Consider the following 11,756-nt stretch of genomic DNA (forward strand, 5'->3'; position numbering starts at 1 on the left):
AACTGCATAGTAATGGCCTTTGAACTTGAATATATGGCAGATATACTAACAATGGACAGTTTCCAGAAAATAAGTAGAGTGTAATCTGTACCAATCAATCTCTTCCCTTTCATTTAACAAAATTGAAATTCTGGCAAGACTCTATAGAATAGAAGAAGGCAATGTTTATAGGGAAGGAACACATAGATTGAAAAAATAAAGCAACGGGAAAGAATGAGGGTAGAGGGTAGGAAAACAAAAATAGAGACAATATGGATGATGTTTATGAAACAATAATAAACAATCATTTATTAGTCTGTTTTCTGTATTTAATAAGACTTTGACTGCTGCTACATAGAAATCCTGTAGAAAGAAATGACAGTTCACTCCAGTGTTCATGCCTGGAAAATCCCATGGACAGTGGAACCTGGTGGGCTATATTCCATGGGGTCGTAAAAGAGTCAGACACAACTCTGCAACTAAATAACAACAACAACCTAGAAATCAGTTCTAATTGTTCCTGTAGCCCTGTTGTATAAAAGCACCCACCAACAGGGAATTAGAAAAAATGGAACCCACAGCTAATAGACAAAATGCAAGATTTGGTTCTCATGCACATTTTCCTCAGGCAAGGATTTTATAACACTTATTTTTAGTGATTTCTAATTTAACTCATATAAAAATGGAGCTCATTGTACCACTATCAGCTTTTCAGAATAAGATGCCAATACACACACATACATGGCACAATTACTTAGATGAGAAACCAAAGAGAAAAAAAGCACCCATTTGTCAAATACAGTGTTGTAGCAGTAGTTACAAGAAGCCTGCTACAAGAATGAAGAGATGGTCTTAAATTCCATTCTCTCTGAAAACAAAAATATAACTAAAAAGTGTCATTAAAAAAGAGGGAGGTTTCAAGATGGCGGTGGTTGGGTGGTTGACCGAAAGGCCGAGGTGAAGGCCCCTACGAAGTCAAACGGGCCGAGAATCGTCCCCTCCCCGCTTCTCACAGCCCCAGGAGCCCAGCAGAAGCGTTTTAGGTTTTATTTTTTAAACAAACAAGTAAATCAAACAACTTGTCAACATGGGGCAGAGACCCACGTCATCCACCAAAAGTGGAAAATTTATGAACCCTACAGACCAAGCCAGAAAAGAAGCTCGGAAAAGAGAATTAAAGAAGAACAAAAAACAGCGCATGATGGTACGAGCTGCAGTTTTAAAGATGAAGGATCCCAAACAAATTATCCGGGACATGGAAAAATTGGATGAAATGGAGTTTACCCCAGTGCAGCAGCCACAGTTAGATGAGAAAGTGCTGAAAGACAAGCGTAAAAAGCTACGTGAAACATTTGAACGTATTCTACGACTCTATGAGAAAGAGAATCCAGATATTTACAAAGAATTGAGAAAGCTAGAAGTAGAATATGAACAGAAGAGGGCTCAACTTAGCCAATATTTTGATGCTGTCAAGAATGCCCAGCATGTGGAAGTGGAGAGTATTCCTCTGCCAGATATGCCGCATGCTCCTTCCAACATCTTGATCCAGGACATTCCCCTTCCTGGGGCCCAGCCACCCTCCATCCTTAAGAAGACCTCAGCCTATGGACCTCCAACTCGGGCAGTTTCTATACTTCCTCTTCTTGGACATGGTGTTCCACGTTTGCCCCCTGGCAGGAAACCTCCAGGTCCTCCCCCGGGCCCACCTCCTCCTCAAGTCTTACAAATGTATGGCCGCAAAGTGGGCTTTGCCCTAGATCTTCTCGCTTGTAGGCGAGATGAAGACATGTTATATAGTCCTGAACTTGCTCAGCAGGGTCATGACGATGATGTTTCTAGCACCAGTGAAGATGATGGCTATCCTGAAGACATGGACCAGGGTAAGCATGACGACAGTACTGATGACAGCGACAGTGACAGATCAGATGGAGAAAGTGAAGGGGATGAATTTGTACACCGTGATGACACTGAGAGGGAAAACAATGAAGAAAAAAAATCAGGTCTGAGTGTACGGTTTGCAGATATGCCTGGAAAATCTAGAAAGAAGAAGAAGAAGAACATGAAGGAGCTGACTCCTCTCCAAGCCATGATGTTTCGAATGGCAGGGCAGGAAATCCCCGAGGAGGGCTGAGAAGTCGAGGAGTTTTCAGAGGACGATGACGAAGAGTCGGATGATTCCGAAGCAGAGAAGCAGTCACAGAAGCAGCACAAGGAGGAGTCTCTCTCTGATGGCATGTCTGCAGCTTCCCAGCAGCAAGCCCCTCCACAGTCTGTTCCTCCATCTCAGATACAAGCACCCCCCATGCCAGGACCACCTCCGCTTGGACCGCCACCTGCTCCACCTTTACGGCCACCTGGACAACCTACAGGCCTTCCTCCTGGACCACCTCCAGGAGCTCCTCCGTTCCTGAGACCACCTGGAATGCCAGGGCTCCGAGGGCCTCTACCCCGACTTTTACCTCCAGGCCCGCCACCAGGTCGGCCGCCTGGCCCTCCTCCAGGCCCACCTCCGGGTCTGCCTCCTGGCCCTCCTCCTCGGGGACCCCCCACCACGGCTACCTCCCCCAGCACCTCCAGGTATCCCTCCACCCCGTCCTGGCATGATGCGCCCACCTCTGGTGCCTCCTCTTGGACTGCCCCACCTGGGCTCTTCCCACCAGCTCCCTTACCCAACCCGGGGGTTCTAAGTGGTCCCCCAACTTGATCCAACGACCCAAGGCGGATGACACAAGCGCAGCCACCATCGAGAAGAAAGCTACGGCAACCATCAGTACCAAGCCACAGATCACTAATCCCAAGGCAGAGATCACACGATTCATGCCCACCGCACTGCGGGTGCGTCGAGAGAATAAAGGGGCTGCTGCTGCTCCCCAGAGAAAGTCAGAGGATGATTCTGCTGTGCCTCTTGCCAAAACAGCGCCCAAATCTGGCTCATCTGTTCCCGTGTCGGTGCAGACTAAGGACGATGTCTATGAGGCTTTCATGAAAGAGATGGAAGGGCTGCTGTGACAGCTTTGGATGCTAGATCAGGCTTCTGTTCACATCAGTTGTTCATGGAGAAAGAGGCTCTTACTCAGCTTAGGTGAAAGAGTTGCTTTCACTGTCAGGGTATTTTTAATTTCAGTTCAAGGAATATCCTAAAGTTTAGCCTTGTTCAGAATTTACTGCATAAAAAAGAGAGGGTATTTCATGCAAAATAAATTGGTTATTGAAGCAGTGCTGCTAATAACATCCATCCCCCTTCATACCACCATTTTCATCTGGTTTCTTCCCCTACTCCAATTCCTTGGAAACTTGTGATCAAGGGGAACTTTGTTTTGGCTTTCTTGTGTGCTGTGGGCACTGGAGTAGAGATTTCTGGAAAAACCAGTTTATTTCACCCCCATTTTGCCTTTCATGTTTGAGTTATTTTTAATATTTTCTTGTAAATATTTTGTAATATTGTAGTGAAATGGATCACAATGTCATTTCCTAATACAAAGCGATATATGTGGGAAGAAAATGTACAATTCTTTAATTAAAATTCCCACTGATCTAAACTTTGAGTGTTCCATGGAATAAATAAATAAATGTTCTACACCAAGAAAAAAAAAAAAAAAGAAAAAGAGGGTGTGATATATTTAGTAGCACTATTTTTGTTTTATAAGAAAATCTCTAGAAACATTGCAGGGCAAATAACTTCTGTCATTTACATAAAAAATCAGAATAGGGCATGTATTATCATTGAACTCTGTAAGCTATAAGATTATATACTAATACTTAAAGGGATCTGCTGTTAGCTAAATTTATAATTGTGTCAATTGAAATGTAAATATTAATTAAATTTCTTTGTACTAAAACTTAAAAGAACTTCTTAAAATTCATATAAAATATTTGCATTCCTGGACATAATTGGTTCAAAAATAGTGGGAAACTATTCCTCATGTTTATGCTTGACAAATGTGTGATATCAAGGCTTGCAAAGGCTTTGAAAGGACAATGGGAAGAGAAATATGGAACAAGTCCATAAGAAACAATTTAGGTAAAGATAGTAGACATTGGTAGTAGTGTAAGCCAATGAGTGGTCAATTGATAGAACGACTGGAAACAGTAAAGACATCATCTCCAAACAGGCATTTGAAAAATTTTGTAAGTACAAAAGAATGTCAGAGGTAATTTACCAAATTTGTTCTGAAGTTCTTCTGCAAAATAAAATCGAAAGAGCAATATAAATATTATAAAAATACATATGAAGAAAATTCAAATGATATCTAAAATTTGAAATATAAAATTAAGCATTTCAGAATGTAGATACATGTACACACACATTCATAGACACATGCACTGACAGTATCTGAAAGTCCACTTTAATGCAGAGAATAATGTAGAAAAATTAAAATAAGGAGAATAGAATGAAGTTACTGACAAATATTTTAGAAATATTAGCAGTTGTAGTTACCTTAAAAATATCCTTTCTCCCCTTCGATATTGTTTAGGCTCTTATTATTCAATGGATTCATTTTAGTAAGTTCTGATTGTTACTAAACATCAATAGTCAATTCTCATAAATGTGGTAGCTCTGTAGTACAAGGGACTTCCTTGGTGACTCAGTGATAAAGAGTCCGCCTGCCAAAGGGATGGGGGTTCAACTACTGTGTCAGGAAAATCCCCTGAGGAAGGAAACAGCAACGCACTCCAATATTGTCTCCTGGGAAATCCCTTGGACAGAGGAGCCTGGAGGGTTGCAGTCCATGGGGTTGCAAAGAGTAGGACTTAGCGACTAAACAACAATAACAACAACATGTAATGTAAAGTAGCTATAGACACTGCTGCTGAGAATAATGAACCATTGTTTTCTGTGAAAAAGCAAGGGTAATTATCTGTCTATTTATAACATTTCCATTACCAGTGACCTTTATTTTATATAAGTTTTATTGAAACACAAGCCAGAATGAAGACTCTCTTAGTTCTGTTACATGAAAAGAAGGACAATAAAGTATTATAGGGGAGGAAAGGGGGTTTCAGATCAAGAATTGAGCCTGACTCAAACAAAATTGACACATCAGAAACTTTTTAAAATATCAAAATTCCAGAAGTATATTGTTAATAAAATTCACTGGACAGAAAGAATCTATCTCCTCGGTTTGAGAAGGAAGACAAATCAAAGAAGTAACATGTGGGAAGCTGGAAGAGAAAATGAAGATTTCAGACTTCAGTTAGATAATGACAATGAGAACAAATTATGGAAAAGTGAATGAATATTGGGTTGGAGGAAACTGATCATTGAGAGACAAATACAGAGGTCTAGAAAGAAACAGATTAAATAGTAACTAGGTACAAAATGAAATGTAATACATTTTACTATTGTTTGATAACTTACCTTTATCTCTCTGTTTCTGGAATAATGAATTATTTCCCTAACATTCTTCTACCTTATCCATGCAAATGTGCATTATTAACAACATGTGTATATTTAACATATTGAAAACATTTTCCAGTCATGATTCCTTTGATGGTGAAGTTAGATCTTATTCAAGGGAAACCTGTGTCCTATTAAAATAATTTTAGATGACTTTTGCAACTTGCTTGTTTACTGGTTTAACAAGATGTTCCCAAGTCATTATGACATTTCTCATGTTACCTGGGAATGACACATTTCTTTTTGAGAGGTTTTTCATTCTTTTCGTGAGTTATGGTTTATAGAGATCATGATCTTGGCCATGGGAGTTGTAATTGCTGGGGAGGTTATAAAAATATCTGGATGTATCCAGTAAAACAAAATATATATGTATCTCTCAAAACATATAAACTACATGATTGACTTGCCTTTTTCCTGTTCTTTCTTATCTGAAAAATAAAAGAAGAAAGAATCAATTTATTCAGAATGGAAGTAAAATGTCAGGAATTGAGATGATCAACAATTTGAAAACATTCATAGATTACTCTGTTTCAAAATGACCAATATTTCTGAGAATCGGATCTGTAAGTTTCTGTACTCCATGAAATTAGTCAGAGGCAATGTGCACATCACTCAATCCTTAATGCAAAAGAAGATAGGAAACTACACTATGAAAGAGAGTAGATGATATGTCCTCTGACATACACATGACAGTCATTGCTATTTCTTTGGACTGTATACATTTTTCAGAGTAAATTGCAAACAACTTGTATGAACAATAGTGGTTACTAAGGAAGCGATGTGGATGCATGCAGGCAAAGCATCCACATGACCAGAACTGTGTTTGTAGCAGTAGTCACATGAAGCCTGTTGCACACATTGAAGAGATATAGTCCCCAGTTCCTCCAATCTGAAAACAGAAAAGTGACTGAGAAACACTGTTACAATGGAGGATGGTAAATTGTTGGAAACATCATAGGATAATACCTTCTCTTCCTGTTTATATTAAAATTTCAGAATGCAGATAAATATTATCAGTGGACGTTTTTGAAGACCAACAGTGCTTCTAAACACGTTGAAGAACTGCATTGGTAGAGTTAGAGTTAACTACTATGCAAATCAAACTGTAAAAATAGAATAAATGGTTAGTTGATAAAAAAGACAGGAAACATCATGTAAAGGGTTTATTTACTGGTGAGCCTCTGGAGGCTACCCTGGAAGCTGTTATATGCCTGCAGTGCAGGAGACTGCCTGTGATGCAGGAGATCCAGGTTCCATCCCTGGGTGGGGAAGATCTCCTGGAGAAGGAAATGTCAACCCACTCCAGTATATTCTTGCCTGGAGAATCCCATGGACAGAGGAGCTGTCAGGCTATAGTCCATGGGGTTGCAAAGAATCAGACAAGACTGAAGTGATTTAGCACACATGCATGCAAGAAAGGAATGCTTGGTACTATGATCAATAACAGTGGATACTTAGATTCAAGATTACATTTGACCAAAGAGGGGCATCAGAACTGACTCATCTTTCTCAGGACAAATAATACTGAAAATTACCAAACAAGTAATCTCTCCAGGTTTGGGAAAATATCAGTTGTGTATATAATTGGCCCTAATCTTTGAAATTTCTGACAGTGGTTCAAAGATTTGGTATCTCTAGAAATACATATAGGGTAGCTCAGTCGTGGAAAAGAATGAGGACAGAGGAAAGGGAAACAGAAATTGAGAGAACTTAATATGGATGATGTTTATGAAACAAAATAAGAGAAAATAACAGACATCGAGGGTTAAGAGCATGCCAAAAGATGGTGTATAGATAAAAGGAAAGGGAATGTGAAAGACTCTGAGGAAGCAGTCGTTTGGCATCTTCTTGGAGTATAAAAGTTGTCAGAAAAATTTACCAAACTGGCAAAAATATAAAGTGAAAAGATCCAAATAAATGTTAGAGAACAGAAAAGAAAGAACATACACATTTGATGAAAATTCATATGCAATGATAAATGTACCAGGATGCAGGCCAGTCCACAAAAAACACACACACACGCATGCAGGCACACACACATATACAAACTGCAGCTTAAAGCTACCTTTTTCTGGAAAATATTGGTTAAAATTACAAAAGAAGAAACTGAATGAATTTGCTTAGGAAAAATGTCAAGAACAGTAGCAATAATGGCTACTTAAAAAAAAATGTTTCTGACATCATGCTTTTATGCCATTTTTTTTTTTTTGAGAAAAATTTCTTTAAAAAATGAAAAGGAGAAAAATGAGTGAACTTTCTGTATTGGAAAAAATCATTATTTCTTCCAATTATAATGTTATAAAATTATCTTGATTCAAATTGTTTAAATTTCAATTTCTTGGAGGTTAGCCTTCATAAGTTCCTTGACTGGTACTAAATATAGAGTCAATGCTTATTATTTGGTAGTGCTTATACACAATAGCCACACTCACTGTATTAAAGGAGTCTGAACCATTGCCAGTGGAAAAATATCATGTTAGTTTCCAGAGTGCTTCTTTTCACAAAGTTTTCAGCAAGTGAGTAACCTATAGCTTCTTAAAAATGTAGATTTCTATTTCAATTCATGCCTAAATAAATCTTAATTAAATCACATGAAAGAAAGGAAATGATGCTCTAGACACAACATATGGAAACTGAAATCAAATGACCTGGACACACGTGGGACAAACTTTCAAAATAGTCTCTGAGAATGCCAATACTCTAGAAATGTATGGTTAATAAATTTATATGACAGGAAGGCACTGTTTATGCCAGTTGAAACAAAGTGACAAATTAAAGAAATCATAATGGGAGAAATTGAATGTGAAATGAAGATGGTGAATTTCAGCTGCAAAGACAAAATACCTAGACAAAGGCACAGATAAGTATGCATAGAAACTTGAAGACAAAGATACCGGAAAAGAATGAACCCATGACTAGGTAGGCAAGGAAGTTGCCTTGACATTGGGAGCTTGACATTTTTCTCTTCACATAAAAAAGAAAAAAGAACTCAAAACACATTCAAAATGATGATCCAATGTGAGGAAGAAATAAAGAAAAACTTGAAAACCTCCTATACTTTACTCTTTGGTTCAGCATGACCTCATTTTCTATAAGGTCTGAAGACCTTTCCAGAAATCAGGGAAAAGATTGTTTTACTTTCATTCACCCCTTGGTGTCAAAGGAATCAAGACAGGAAATGACCCTGGGGAAGGACGTAGAAAGGACTTCGTGGATAAACAATGCCCATCATTGGTCCTGTATTAAATTTTCTACTTTCTACTTTCAGAATAAACTCCAAATTCACAATTATACACAAAGAACAGCTTAAAAATAGATGAGGAAGCAAAGAGAAAAAGTGTTCATTTAAAAAAAAATGTATAGCAATAATCATAAAATGTACACCTGTGGCTGATTCATGTTGATGTATGGCAAAAACCACAATATTGTAAAGTAATTAGTCTCCAATTAAAATAAGTAAATTAGTTAAAAAAATAATACAACAATGACAAGGAAATGCAAAATAAAGTAAAATAAGAAGTCTATAGCATTGGCAGGCAGGCTCTTTACTACTAGCACCACCTGGGAAATACATGCTTAGTTGTATCAATACCTAAAAACGGAAGCTATTCAATATTATTTTAAAATGTTATGTATTATCATAAGGAAATTAAAATATCATATCTTGCTAAGTAAAGAGCAGGAAAATGTTCATTATCAAATAGGCCATTACATATTTAAATAAATTATTGGCTTTTAAAACTATTATTATGTGGTTAATTAAGCTATCTTCTTGTCTTCTAACAGCCCTTCAAATGGCTATAGGTTATCAACCTCAGGTCTGAAGCTTCCCTTTGGCCATTGACTAAAATGAGTGAAATGAGTGTTAGAAAATATTGCCTATTCTTAAAGGCAATATTTACTTCTGCTGAACCTTAACAGCGCTTAAAATCTGTGTCATGTATCAATTATACATAGCCTTGCCTTGTTCTTTATTTCTGCCATAATTTTATGTATATTAAACTAAGCTCCCATAGATAATGGAAACCTGCTCTATAACTCTACTCAATGCTCTGTCGTGACCTAAATAGGAAGGAAATCAAAAGTGAGGATATGTATATACACATAGCTGATTCACTATGCTGTAATAAAAATTTTTTAAAAAGAGATGAAGAAGGAAAGAGAAAAAGTGTTCATTTTTCAAAAAATGTATAGCAATAGCAATGAATCCTAATACATGCGTTAAAGAAATATATTCCTAAATATCATCACCTCTGTTGAAAACAGAATGATAATTGAAATTTTTCACTAGAAAAGAAGGATGTTAAGTTTAAAATGACTATTAGGGTGATGTAAACAAAAAATAAAACAACTATAAAAACCATAAAAAAGTTGGCTACATCTGATGCAAGGAGAACAGAAATTTGTCATTTTTTTATCTTACTCCGAGTTTCAAAGTGACCAATATTTTTTAAATTGGAAGCAAAAATTTCTGAAGGACATTTCATCAAACAGGAGCAATGGTATATCACACGCACACACACACACACCACTTGACGCAAAAGTTATAAAGATGGAAAATGACACTGTAAGATAGAATAAGACTTCTGAGATAAGCAACATAAATCATATATATTTCATTGGACTTTCTCTTTTTGTCAGAACACAATCCAAACATACACACTACATGAGTACTTAAGGTACTTAGGAAGTTATGAGGAAACCTACAAAAGCACTCATCTAGCTAAAACTCCATAAGTAGCAGCAGTCCTATGAAGCGTGATTTATGCATTAAAGACATATATTCCCTACTTACATTGAATCTGTAACCAAAAATATAGCTGAAAAATATCATCATTAAAGGAAGGATATTAAACTATTAATGGTTATATTAGCGTTTCACTATAAAAAACATTTAGGAGTATCCTAGAACTCTAGCCTCTCATGGCATTCACATAAAACTTCAAAATGGAGAAATGTGTTGCAAACAATCTTGCTCAGTATACAGGGTCCTTCTACAAACATTTCAAAATTATTGCTGCTTGCCACATCAATAATTATATCAGTAAAATGCAAGAGAAAAACAGGAAAATTACTGTGGAATGAGGGAAAATAAACCCAGGAAAGGGAATGCAAAATATCTGTACCTGAGAGAAGATTAGTGGATGGTCAAGGGCATTGGATGTGTGAGCCTAAAGTCCACACTGTATCTATGAGTGACACCTGAATTTACAGTCTTTGATAGGACAAAGAGTTGGAGAAAATTCACTCAGCAAGTGTGGAGTCTTATCTAATGAAGCTTGGGGGAGGTATTCATGGTATGTTAATGGCCACCTGAACTTTGAATACATGAGAGAAATCCTAAATTATTGAAAATGTACCAGAAAATAAATACAGAATGTAAATAATGTGCCCATCAGTCTCATCCCCTTCATCTCACAAAATTCATAGTGAAACTGAGAAGGCTTTGGATGACAGAATAAGACAGTGTTTATAGGGGAGGAACATAGGAAATGAAATAAGATGTACTGAGAAAGACTTACACAGGTCTAGGCTAATAGATGGAGAGAATTTAATATGAGAAAAGCCTATAAATGAAATACTGAGGAGAAAAAGAGTAGATAATGAGATAAAGTGTGAGCCAAAAGATGAAGTGAATGTAAAGTGTTAGTTGCTCAGTTGTTTCCAGCTCTTTTGTGACTCTATGGGTTGTAGCCCACCAGGTTTATTTCTGTCCATGGGGTTTTCCAGGCAAGAATACTGGAGTGGGGTACCATTTCCTCCTCCAGGAGATATTCCCTACCCAGGGATCTAACCTGGGTCTCCTTCATTGCGGGAAGATTGTTTACCATTTGAGCCACCAGGGAAGCCCCAAATCAAAAGATGGCATATAGATAAAAAGACAGAATGAAACAATAACCAAAAATGTGGCTGTTTAAAGCTTATAGGAATAAAAATGTCTTCAGGAATATTTACCTATTTTTTCCCAAAGAACACCTGAAAAATTGAGAAAAAAAACAACAGGTAAGTATAATAGGATGAAAGGTCAAAGGAAACTAAATTTAGCGGAAAATTTGCATACAATTATAAATGTAACAGGATTTAAATAAACATACACACACACAAACATATGCAGGTGTATACAATATGCCAAAGTAGCTGACAGTTTTCTTTGGTGCTGATCAAAAATTAAATGAGCAAAAGGAATAATTTTGCTGACTTGAAAAATTTCAAGTGTATTAGTAGTGGTGGTTACCTTTTGAAAATGTTCTTGAATTATTTGGACACTTGCTACTTGGGCTGTTATGATTTGATTGGTTACCTTTAATAAAGTCTTTTGCTGCTACTAAATATAAATCATCATCTCTCATAAAATATCCAGAAGGAGTAAATTAGAGTG

At 37.1% G+C, this 11,756-nt stretch overlaps 1 pseudogene; it reads left to right on the forward strand.

Moving 5' to 3' along the window:
* Nucleotides 1–896: 896 nt before the first annotated feature.
* LOC139031413 (WW domain-binding protein 11 pseudogene) lies at nt 897–3,584 on the forward strand (annotated as a pseudogene).
* Nucleotides 3,585–11,756: the final 8,172 nt, after the last annotated feature.

The sequence above is a fragment of the Odocoileus virginianus genome, chromosome 27, assembly GCF_023699985.2.
Source record: "Odocoileus virginianus isolate 20LAN1187 ecotype Illinois chromosome 27, Ovbor_1.2, whole genome shotgun sequence".
NCBI lineage: Eukaryota > Metazoa > Chordata > Mammalia > Artiodactyla > Cervidae > Odocoileus > Odocoileus virginianus.